At 34.3% G+C, this 12,843-nt stretch overlaps 1 protein-coding gene across 2 annotated transcripts in view; it reads left to right on the top strand.

Annotated features, from left to right (window-relative positions):
- LOC126825398 (metal cation symporter ZIP14) overlaps positions 1–12,843 on the top strand; it is a 221,105-nt gene that overhangs the window by 42,295 nt on the left and 165,967 nt on the right. The gene's annotated exons all lie outside the window — the stretch shown is intronic.

The following is a 12,843-nucleotide window of genomic DNA, read 5'->3' as shown; positions in this document are numbered from 1 at the left end:
TTGGCGGCAAGTCATTGTCATTAATCTGGCTGTGCAGAAAAAAATGTACTTGGTATTTCCAAGGGTCTCAACATATAGAAGAGGAAAATCCAATGTTTCTCTGTAAAATAGAGAGATGTACACAGTAACAGTACCAAGATTTTTTCCAAGGGTTCTCCAAATATAGAACAGGAAAATCCAAAGTTTATGCACTTAACCACTTGGCCTCATAGTAAGGCATCATGAATTATTATCTCATTTATATGTGGATGATACACAATTGTACATTTCGTTCAAATCTATTAAAAGTGACTTCGACATTTCTAAGCTGAATATTGAAACTTGTATTGCAGCCATTAAAATTTGGATGAACAACAATTTTTTATACGCCCAAGTTTTCTTGTGTACATATATTGTTGTTGCCCCAGACCGTCACAATTTTTATCCGATTTTGACGAAACTTGAAATATAGGTCTATCTCCCAAAGATTTCAGTTTCTTTCGATATTGGCAAGTATCGGACCATAATTGTACGATTGTACGAAAAATCACGTTTTTAGCTTGGGGTACACTCTACAGGTCACAATTTTGATCCGATTTTGATGAAACCTGAAAAGCATGTTTATAACCCAAAGATCTTGGTTCCTTTCGATATTCGCGCATATCGGATCGTAACTTCCTGAATTATGGCCCCTGATTGTACGAAAAATCGTGTTTTTAGCTTGTGGTCCCTCTAGAGGTCACAATTATTATCCGATTTAAAAAAACATTTTAGTATAATACTGTTACACCCAAATGATGGTTGAGTTCGAATTTCGTGAAAATCGGACCAAAACTGCCGGAAAAAATAGCGGTGGCTTGTACGCAAATTGTGTAAAAATATGGTATATCAAGGTTGTGGACCCTCTAGAGGTCACAATTTTCTTCTGATTTTGATGAAACTTGGAATGCATGTTAATAACCTAAAGATCTTGGTTCCTGTCAATATTCGCTCATATCGAATCATATTTTCCTGAATTATGGCTCTTGATTGTACGAAAAATCGCATTTTCAGTGGTCCCTATAGAGGTCACAATTTTTATCTGATTTAAAATAAACCGTGTGAATACATCAAAGTTATACACTAATGATGGTTGAGTTCGAATTTAGTGAAAATTGGACTAAAACTGTGCGCAAATAGTGTAAAAATATGGTATATCAAAGATGTTGACCCTTTAGAGGCCACAGTTTTTATCCGATTTGGATGAAACTTTAAATATATCTTTTTATCATAAAGATCTTGGTTCATTTTGATAATCACACATATCCGAACGTAACTTCATGGATAATGACCCCTGATTGGTCGAAAAATCGCATTTTTAGCTTGCAAATTCTGTAGAGGTTGCAAATTTTTTTCCAATTTTAAAAACCGTTTGGATATATCACCATTCCACCATAATGAAGATTGAATTCAAATTTCGGGAAAATTGAATGAAACTGCATGACAAAATGGCCGCTCTTTGTACGCAAATTGTGTATAAGTGTGTAATACTTGAATTTACCTGGAAGCGATTGGCATTGGCTTGGGCTGTGTGGCCTGCGTCTAGTCTTCCAAGCACCTGGTTCCTCTGAGCTGTCATGAGTAGTGTGAATGATTAATCCAGGTATGGGGGTGCATTTTATAGGGCTGGTCCCGGTGAACATCACGTGCAGCATGAGGTACAGGAAAATCATGGAAAACACATTACCATCTCAGAAATCAGGTTGTGTTTTTGAGAACATTTCCTGGGTTCAATTCTGTGTTTGGGAAGGAGTCTTATTGCTCAAGTAAAGTTGAAGCTGTGATCACAAATATACAATAAAAACATTTGGCAAGTTTTATGCAATACGTCTATTCAGAGTAACATACCAACCTGATATTTCTTTTGCTGCTTAGTATATATTTATACATATTTGCATAGTAACACTGTGGTTTTAATTGGCTATAGCTAGCTACATAGTATATAGGTAATTAACAGAAAACATGTATATTGGTACAATTTAGGAACAATGAATGGACGATAATAAAGGGATAGATTAGAAAAATTAATTAATGAAATTAATGGCCAATTCCTACTTATTTACTATTAAGTCGAGGAACATATTTTTTAATAAAATGGTTTACCATATTGCCGTCGCCCCTCTCCGTCCGTTATTGTCCGATTGTTTTAAAATTGATATATGTGGTTTACATTAGTGACATGATGAAGCCTATTTAATTTCAATAATTTCTGTTCATTACGTCTAGAGTTATGGTCCTTGTTTCACTTTGTTGAACCTTGTGAACACTCTAATGCCAAAAGTTATCATCTAATCTTTCTGACATTTATATGCACTATTTAAATTAGTGACACGAAGAAGCCCATTGAATTTCAGCAATTTCTGTTTATTACATCTACAGTTATGGCCCTTGTTTCACTTTATTGAACCTTGTGAACACGCTAGCACCAAAAGTTATCACCCGATCTTTGTGATATTTATATACATGATTTAAAATAGTGAAACTAAGAAGCCTATTGAATTTCTGTCGATCATGAAATTTATATGCGTCATTTAAATTAGTAAAGAGAAGAATCCTTTTAAATTTCAGCAATATCCGTTTATTACTTATAGAGTTATGGCCCTTGTTTCACTTTGTTTCATTTTGTGAACGCTCTAACCTCTAAAGTTATCAGCTGATCTGTATCAAATTTATATGCACCATTTAAGTTAGTAAAAAAAAAGAATACTATTGAATTTCAGCAATTTACATTTATTACATCCAGAATTATGGCTCTTTTTACTTTATTTATATGCATTATTTAAATTAGTGAAACCACAAAGCCTATTGAATTTCAGCAATTTACAATAATTACTTCTAAAGTTATGGCTTTTGTTTCACATTGTTCAACCTTGTTAATGCTTGATTGATGAATGTTATCATCCGATATGTATGAAATTCATCTGTATCATTTAAATTTGTGAAACGGGTCTATTAAATTTCAGCAATTTCTGTCAGTAATTGCTAGAGTTATGACCCTTGTTTTACTTTTGAACGTTTGAATGACAAAAGTGATCATCCGATCTGTATGAAATTTATATGTATTATTTAAATTAGTAAAACGAAAAAGCCAGTTGGATTTCAACAATTTCTGTAGATTACTTCCTGAGTTGGGGCCCTTGTTTTAGTTTTTAGAACCTTGTGAACCCTCAATTGCCCCTAATTACTTACAAAAGAATAAATATGTGACAACCCTTGTTGACAGCTCGGACGATTTAGCTGCTGTGGGCGTAGGTTTTGTTGCCTGGCAACCTATCTTTTTATGTATTAGAAAAATAAATAAAGACGTTTGAAGTATTTGTAGGTAAAAATTATTTCCTATTTAGTGTACGCTCGTCCAGTAAATTGTGACATACATTTTGTCATTCGTCTGAGATAATTTCTGTTATTCACTTTGTCATTCTGTGTCACTCATTGGATGGACCTCTGTCATTCTGTGTCATTCGTCTGGTGAACCTGTGTTATTTTCTGTATCACACACTTTGTCATTCATCCAGCGCTCACGGACGCTGTCGATCGACATTGCCGCCAATTGCGATAAAAATATAATTTTGGCGATTAAATATTCAATCTGGCGAAATTTTTGGCGATAACTTTTTCCTGTATGGCGATTCTTTTTTAACCGTGATGATCAATTTTTCTTGCCACAAAGCTTTGATTTCCACGCCGTGCATATATACACGTTACAGTCTATTGCGCTTGGCTGAGTCAGTTATCAATCAATTAAGTGCCAATAATAGAGATATCTTTTGTCTCTTGATCAATCTCAGATTAGTGTTGATTAGTATTTACAGTAAGAGTAGTAATAAACAAATTAAGAGACAAAAGATTTAATTATTTAGAAGTTTGTAGAAGCTTGTGAACCCTGAATTGACAAAAATTATAATCTGATCTGTATGGAACTGTCTTGTAAAGGCCCCCCCATTACCCACAAAGGAATAAATATGTGACAACCCTTGTCGACCGCTCGAACGATTTAGCTGCTGTGGGAGTATGTTTCGTTGCCTGGCAACCTACCTCATGAAAAGGGAAACTCTGAAATTTGACTCGTAGGTGTTTTGCACATCTAAAGATATGTCTATATACAAAAAAGGGCCCATTTTTATACGCCCACATTTTCATGCGCATGCGCGGGTTCGCTGGTACCTTCAAACGGTACTGTGAGTGTTTTTCGATAATTATATATTTATCAATAATGGATGTGATAGATTTTTTGATTTAATGTTTGTGCGTAATCACCAGGACCATTTTGATGTGAAATATATGTATTGCTTTTGTATTTTGAGCTATCTGTCATGGAGAATGTTTACATTGTGTCGATCAGCTGTCAACTGTCAAAAATTCAAAATGGCCGCCCCGATGGGCTTGCCGTTAGCAACCTTTATTGACAAATAGTTTGATCTCTGCAACTTTTATTGTAAACGCCATAGTGGTTGACTGTGCCTTGTTGTGCTCTTGTGTTTTTCGTCCCTGTGATTTATTGTGGATTAATGTGGATTTCGACATACAAATATATATTATTAATGCGCAGGCGTGGTAAAGCCGTTACTTTCAAATAATTGTATAACAGTTTTTGATAAGTTATAATTTGTTGATAAATTTGCGACAGATTTCAGTTCTATTGTCGTGCATGTGGAACATTTTTATGCGAAGTAGTGTTTGCTGTTTAAATGTAACTATTGCGAAGAAACATTTATTTATCGCCTTTTCATTAAAATTTAGGCCTAATTTTAGGAAGCCTAGATTGAAAACATTATGTAAGCGCCTAGGAGGCAGCTGTGTATTTGTCCTGCGTGTGTTTTTGTTTAAAATAGTAACATCTGAATGCAGTATTTTATCAAAATGTTTCATAATAATTTGTATCTGTTGTGGCTAGTGAGCTATCTGAATCAACTCACCTACTATCAATCACAACTGAACTCTTACAACAATAACATTCAAGCCAAATCTCATTGTTTTAGTAATAATAATAATAATATTAATAATAATAGAGGCGTGAGGAGTGGAAAGCAGTGGGTTAAAATGATTGATGTTTTAAATCCAACTACTACTATTAGAAATGATACAGTAAAAAGACACAGAACAGTAAACAGGGGCAATCTTGTTACTATTCCAATAATTTCTGAACAAATCGATCAACGCCCAGACAATACACAATTGTGTCTTAATGCATGGCCCGTCGAAAATAAAACAGTCGCTTTGAATGATTATATATACGACAACAATGGAAGTAATTGGGAGAAATCAAAGACATTTAAAAGTTATCACCACCAACAGAATTACATATGAACCTCTAAACACTAATCCACTGAATATTAACATTAATCATAGCAATCTCATCCAGCTTACCTCAAACTCTATCAAAAATCACAAACAGATCAAAAACTTTAGAACAAAACAGAAGATAAACAACAATCTTATACAAATTAGAAAGGCGGTCGAAAATGAAGCGTCAGTATTAACAACTTCGTTTGGATTAATTAATGCCAGATCCGTAAGAAATAAAACAACAATTTTATCTGATTATATTTTTGAAAATTCTATTGATATTTGTGGAATAACTGAAACGTGGCTGAATAATGACTGTTCGGACTCATCGACAATCGCAGCTTTAGTACCTGATGGATATTCTATACAACATTGCCCTCGCGGTTCACGTGGAGGAGGCGTAGCACTTATATTTAAGTCATCTATTAAGTGTAAGAAAATCCGTCATGACCGTTTTGATTCTTTTGAAATTTTGGATTGTTCTCTACAGTTTTCTTTCAAGGAAACTAGGATTATTACAATTTACCGCCCGCCCAATAGCAAATTGTGTCAAAAGTTTATGGAAGAATTTGGATTATTTCTGGACCAGTTGATGATGACTAAGTGTTGCACTATTATTTGGGGAGATTTTAATTTTCATGGTGATGATTCCAACGACTCTACCGCGGTTGATTTTTGTGATATGCTGAATAATAGATCTCTTACACAACATGTTTCTTCTTCTACTCATAACGGTGGACATATTTTCGATCTGGTGATAACTAATCCACGTGATATTAAACTGGATAATCTCTCTGTCTCGGACAAATTAATATCTGATCATTTCCCGGCAACTTTTAATCTTATGATCCAGAAACCACAACCAACAAGAAAGACTTGAACATATCGAAGGTTTAAATCATTTGACATAAATAAATTTAAAGCGGAACTCGAATTTCAATGGCATTCAACGTATTCAAGATATACAAGAGAAGGCAACCCAATATCACTCAAAGATTGCTGAAATTTTAGACTCGCTTGTTCCTCTTCAAACGAAAACATTTACTATTCGTCCCAATACGCAGTGGTTTAATGATTCTATTTTAGAAGCCAAAAGGGACCGTAATAAGGCTGAACATCTGTGGCAGAAAACAAATCTACATGTCCATAAACAGATTTATAAATCTTTAAAAAACAATGTGAATAAATTAATCGAAGATGCTAAAATTAAATTTTACTCTGATAAAATAGAAAATGGCGAAAACAGACAAAAAGACCTGTATAAAGTTGTGAATTCCCTTTTGGACCATAATGCTGAGCGTACTATCCTCCCGGACAATGATAATGACACTGAACTTGCAAATTTATTCTCTGATTTCTTTCAAATAAAAATACAGAAAATACGAACTGAACTTGATGATTTAAATAAAACTATTGACTTTAACGCTCATGATTTTGATAAGTTAGAAAATTCTGTTTATTTAGAAAATTTTAACTTGGTTAGTGAATCTTTTGTTTTAAAGCTAATTAAATCGTCTGCTCCTAAATCTTGTTCATTAGATCCTGTTCCGACTTCTGTTCTTAAGGACTGTCTAGACGAAGTTATTCCAGTTTTTACCAATATTATTAATTCTTGTATATCATCCGCTACTATTCCCAACGTTTTCAAATGAGCTTATGTTACCCCTTTAATTAAAAAGTCTACACTGGATCCTAATGTTTTTAAAAATTACAGGCCAGTCTCTAACTTAAGTTTTATTTCTAAAATATTGGAGAAATGTATTGCTTCTCAGATAAAGGCCCATCTAGATACTCAATTATATATTTCATTTACACCTAATTGTCCATCTTCTTTCAATTTATCAAAATTGCATCTTGAGAACTGTATTAGTGAAATTAGAAAATGGATGTCAAAGAACTTTCTAAAATTGAATGATGATAAAACCGAATATTTGTTATTAGGCTCAAGGCATCAATTAAGTAAATCTGCACAAGATAACCCCCCTGTTGTAATTGGTAATTGTGATATATTTTCATCTTTTTCTGCTCGTAATATTGGCGCTATCTTTGATAGTTTTATGCTTATGGGAGCTCAAGTAAATAATATTTGTAAATTGAGCTATTTTAATATTAGAAATATAGGTAAAATACGTAAATGTGTAACTGTAGAGGCCACTAAGTCACTTGTTAATTCTCTGGTCACTTCTCGATTAGATAACTTTAATTCACTTTTAGTTGGTTTACCTTTAAAGCTTATAGATAAATTACAAAAAGTACAGAATACTGCGGCTAGACTTGTTACTTTAACTAAGAAATGTGACCACATAACTCCTGTTTTATATAATTTACACTGGTTACCTGTTAAATATCGAATTGATTTTAAGATTTTATTACTTACTTTTAAATGTTTAAATAATTTAGCTCCTGTTTACCTCTCAGATCTTTTAGAACTTTATACACCTGGCCGAACATTACGTACATCAGATAAACTACTTTTAAAGCCCAAAACTGTTCAACTAGTCTCCTATGGTCAGCGCTCTTTTAGTTATCAAGCACATGTTTTATGGAATAATCTACCATTTAGTTTAAGATGTTGTACATCTCTGTATTCTTTTAAAAAACAACTTAAAACACATTTATTTAATCAGGCTTTTAACTGACTCTGTATACAATCGTTAACATGCCCATAATCTTGTTGTTTATGTGTGATTTACATTGTCACTTTGTAAAGTGCCCCTGAACATGTTATATGAAAGGGTGCACTATAAATATGCTATAATAATAATAATATATTGTCGTCGCCCCTGTCCGTCCGTCCACAATTGTTTGTGAACAGTCTACAGGTCAAAATTTTTATTCGATTTCAATGAAACTTGAAATATAGGTTTATCACCCTAAGATCTCGGTTCCTTTTGATATTGGCATGTGTCGGACTGTAATTTCATGGATTATGGCCCCTGATTGTACCAAAAATCACGTTTTTAGCTTGTGAACACTGTAGAGGTCACAATTTTTATCTGATTTGGTTTAAACTTGAAATGTTTGCTTATAACCCAAAGATCTCGGTTCCTTTCGATATTCGTGCATATCGGAATGTAACTTCCTGAATTATGGCCCCTGATTGAACGAAAAATCGCGTTTTTAGCTTGTGGACCCTATAGAGGTCATAATTTTTATCTGATTTAAAAAAACGTATTATTATATCACAGTTACACCCTAAGGATGGCTGAGTTAGAATTTCGTGAAAATCGGCCCAAAACTGACAGACAAAATGGCCACCCTTCGTTCTCAAATATGGTATATCAAGGTTGTGAACCCTATAGAGGTCACAATTTCAATCCGATTTTGTTGAAACTTAAAATGTAAGTTTATAACCCAAAGATCTCGGTTCCTTTCGATATTCTCGCATATCAGACCGTAACTTCCTGAATTATGGCCCCTGATTGTTCGAAAAATCGCGTTTTTAGCTGAGGTTATAATTTTTATTCGATTTAAAAAAACGTATTATTATATCACCGTTACACCCTAAGGACGACTGAGTTCGAATTTCGTCACAATTTTTATCCGGTTTTTGTTGAAACTTGAAATGTAAGTTTATAACCCAATTAAGATCTCGGTTCCTTTCGATATTTGCACATATCAAATTGTAATTTCCTGAATTATGGCCCTTGATTGTAGGAAAAATCACTTTCGTTTTAGCTTGTTTTCTATCCATATCTCGAAAATGTGGGCGTATCCTGCCTGGCAGCCGCTGGTTTAAAAGCAGTCCCATGTCATATGTTTTGTACGTGCATTCCCTGCACTCTGGCCCTTTAAATACAGATCAAAATTTCAACATTCATCACTTTGGAAAAATGCCACGCCTTGCACAAGAAAACAGGAACAGAGCTATTGGCATGCTGGATCAGGCGGCTTCACAGGGAGCAGTCGCCAGATATTTTAATATCCACCCATCGAACACTGCCTCAGACAACACTTCCACGCCACTGGAAGAGTTGCCGATCGACCCGACCTGGAGCGCCACCTGTAACAACCACTGCTCAAGATCGCCACATCCGACTGCAGCATCTGCGCAACAGGTTCCAGTCAGCTACTGCTACTGCCAGTGGAACTGTTGGAACACGGCAACGTCAGATCAGCCCTCAAACAGTCCGAAGGCGCCTGTCTGCTCTTGGGTTACGCTGCCATCGACCTTACTAAGGTCAAATCCTTTTGCATCATCATCGACTTGCCGTCGTTCCCGTCCATCTGTCCGTCCACAATATCTTGTGAATACTCTACAGACTACATTTATCATCTGATTGTTTTGAAATTGATATATGTTGTTTGCATTAGTGAGATGAAGAAGCCTATTTAATTTCAATAACTTTCGTTAATTTCTTCTGGAGTTATGGACCTTGTTTCACTTTGTTGCACCTTGTGAACGCTCTAACGACATAAGTTATCAACCGATCTGTATGGAATTTATATGCATCATTTAAATTAGTAAAACAAAGAAGCCTATTGAATTTCAGCAATTTCTGTTAATTACATCTAGAGTTATGGCCCTTGTTTCACTTTGTTGAATCTTGTGAACACTCTAATGACAACAGTTATCATCTGATCTGTATGACATTTATATGCATCATTTACATTAGTGAAACGAAGAATCCTATTGAATTTCAGCAATTTCTGTTAATTACATCACAAGTTATGGCCCTTGTTTCACTTTGTTGTACCTTGTGAATGCTCTAACGACAAAAGTTATCAACCGATCTGTATGAAATTTATATGCATCATTTAATTTAGTAAAACAAGGAAGCCTATTGAATTTCAGCAATTTCCGTTAATTACATCTAGAGTTATGGCCCTTGTTTCACTTTGTTGAATCTTGCGAATGCTCTAATGACAACCGTTATCATCCGATCTGTATGAAATTTATATGCATCATTTAGATTAGTGAAAGGAAAAAGCCTGAGTTATGGCCTTTGTTTCACTTTGTTGTACCTTGTGAATGCTCTAACAACAAAAGATATCAACCGATCTGTATGAAATTAATATGTTTCGTTTAAATTGGTAAAATGAACAAGCCTATTGAGTTTCAGCAAATTTCAGTTAATTACATCTAGAGTTATGGCCATTGTTTCACTTTGTTGAATCTTGTGAAGACTCAAACGACAAAAGTTATCACCCAATATGTATGAAATTCATATACATCATTTAAATTAGTGAAATGAAGAAGCCTGTTGAATCTCAGCATTTCCGTCAATTACTTCAGTATGAAATTTATATGCATCATTTAGATTAGTGAAAGGAAAAAGCCTGAGTTATGGCCTTTGTTTCACTTTGTTGTACCTTGTGAATGCTCTAACAACAAAAGATATCAACCGATCTGTATGAAATTAATATGTTTCGTTTAAATTGGTAAAATGAACAAGCCTATTGAGTTTCAGCAAATTTCAGTTAATTACATCTAGAGTTATGGCCATTGTTTCACTTTGTTGAATCTTGTGAAGACTCAAACGACAAAAGTTATCACCCAATATGTATGAAATTCATATACATCATTTAAATTAGTGAAATGAAGAAGCCTGTTGAATTTCAGCATTTCCGTCAATTACTTTTAGAGTTATAGCCCTTGTTTTACTTTGTTGAACCTTGTGAACGTTCGAACAACAAAAGTTATCATCCGATCTGTATGAAATTTATAAACATTATTTGAATTAGTAAAACATAAAAAGCCAGTTGGATTTCAACAATTTCTGTAGATTACTTCCTGAGTTGGGGCCCTTGTTTTAGTTTTTAGAACCTTGTGAACCCTCAATTGCCCCTAATTACTTACAAAAGAATAAATATGTGACAACCCTTGTTGACAGCTCGGACGATTTAGCTGCTGTGGGCGTAGGTTTTGTTGCCTGGCAACCTATCTTTTTATGTATTAGAAAAATAAATAAAGACGTTTGAAGTATTTGTAGGTAAAAATTATTTCCTATTTAGTGTACGCTCGTCCAGTAAATTGTGACATACATTTTGTCATTCGTCTGAGATAATTTCTGTTATTCACTTTGTCATTCTGTGTCACTCATTGGATGGCCCTCTGTCATTCTGTGTCATTCGTCTGGTGAACCTGTGTTATTTTCTGTATCACACACTTTGTCATTCATCCAGCGCTCACGGACGCTGTCGATCGACATTGCCGCCAATTGCGATAAAAATATAATTTTGGCGATTAAATATTCAATCTGGCGAAATTTTTGGCGATAACTTTTTCCTGTATGGCGATTCTTTTTTAACCGTGATGATCAATTTTTCTTGCCACAAAGCTTTAATTTCCACGCCGTGCATATATACACGTTACAGTCTATTGCGCTTGGCTGAGTCAGTTATCAATCAATTAAGTGCCAATAATAGAGATATCTTTTGTCTCTTGATCAATCTCAGATTAGTGTTGATTAGTATTTACAGTAAGAGTAGTAATAAACAAATTAAGAGACAAAAGATTTAATTATTTGTCTTCAAATACGAATCGGTGACTTTTTTGACGGTTTCTATATATTCAAAATGGCGGACACTGTAAATAATACACGTTCGATTTGTTTGGGATTATTGATTTCTGACGTCTGTTTTATCTTTTTCTTACTCCTGTTGCCCGTATCAATAATAAATGAAGCCAGGTTTGTTGTTACAATTTATAATTGCGTATATATTCTTTGGGTTGTCGAAAGTCAGTTATCATCAAATCACATGCCATGGGTCGTAAGCGAAAAAAGTTCACGACAGAGAAAAATGTTGAAAAAGAAAAATCTTAAAGGGGCATTATGGGAGATTAGATAAAGAAATGACAGTTCTCACTATAATAGTTAAAAATAGATAACATGAATAGAATATGCTGGAAATTTCAGTAATATTTCTCCACTCTAAACCGCGATATTAGCTTTTGAATTTTAGGCCTAGACTCGATCATCATTACTAAAGTCGGTACAATAAAAAACATAGTCTTGATTATCCATTTTTGTTTAAGCACATTCTGAAAAGGTAGATCTTTTAAGGATGAATGGAAATTTTCAGGTATACAGATATTCATTAAAAACAAATACACTGTGTAATTTAATGTTACTAACTAATGAAAAAGTGGTTAACCAAGATGTTGAAAAAGCTTTCCAAAAATGGGCTTCTGCAAAGTAGAGAATAATATTGTAAATTGTAATATCATATGTATGTACTTATGTAAAAAGAAAATACCGAAAAAATCTAATAGATATTTGTTCTTTATTTTGGCGGAGAAAATATATGGCTAATTAATTAAAATGAAAATTTGGCGGAAAAAAATTAAACCTGGGGTGAGCACTGCAATCGTCCATCCGTTGAATTCTGTCATTCATCCTGCGAATCTATTAGATTCTCTGTCATTCGTCTGGTGAAGCTGTGACATTCGTCCGGTAAACTTGTGTCATTCTCTTTGTCATTCGTCTTGTGAACGTTTGTCATTCCCTGTCATTTGTCTGCTGAACCACTGCCATTGACTTTGTCATTCGTCTGACCAACCTCTGCCATTCGTCCAGTGAAGCTGTGTCATTCTCC

This window comes from Patella vulgata, chromosome 6, assembly GCF_932274485.2.
Source record: "Patella vulgata chromosome 6, xgPatVulg1.2, whole genome shotgun sequence".
Classification (NCBI taxonomy): domain Eukaryota; kingdom Metazoa; phylum Mollusca; class Gastropoda; family Patellidae; genus Patella; species Patella vulgata.
Note: the sequence above shows the minus strand (reverse complement) of the source record. Positions and strands in the feature narration are given on the sequence as shown.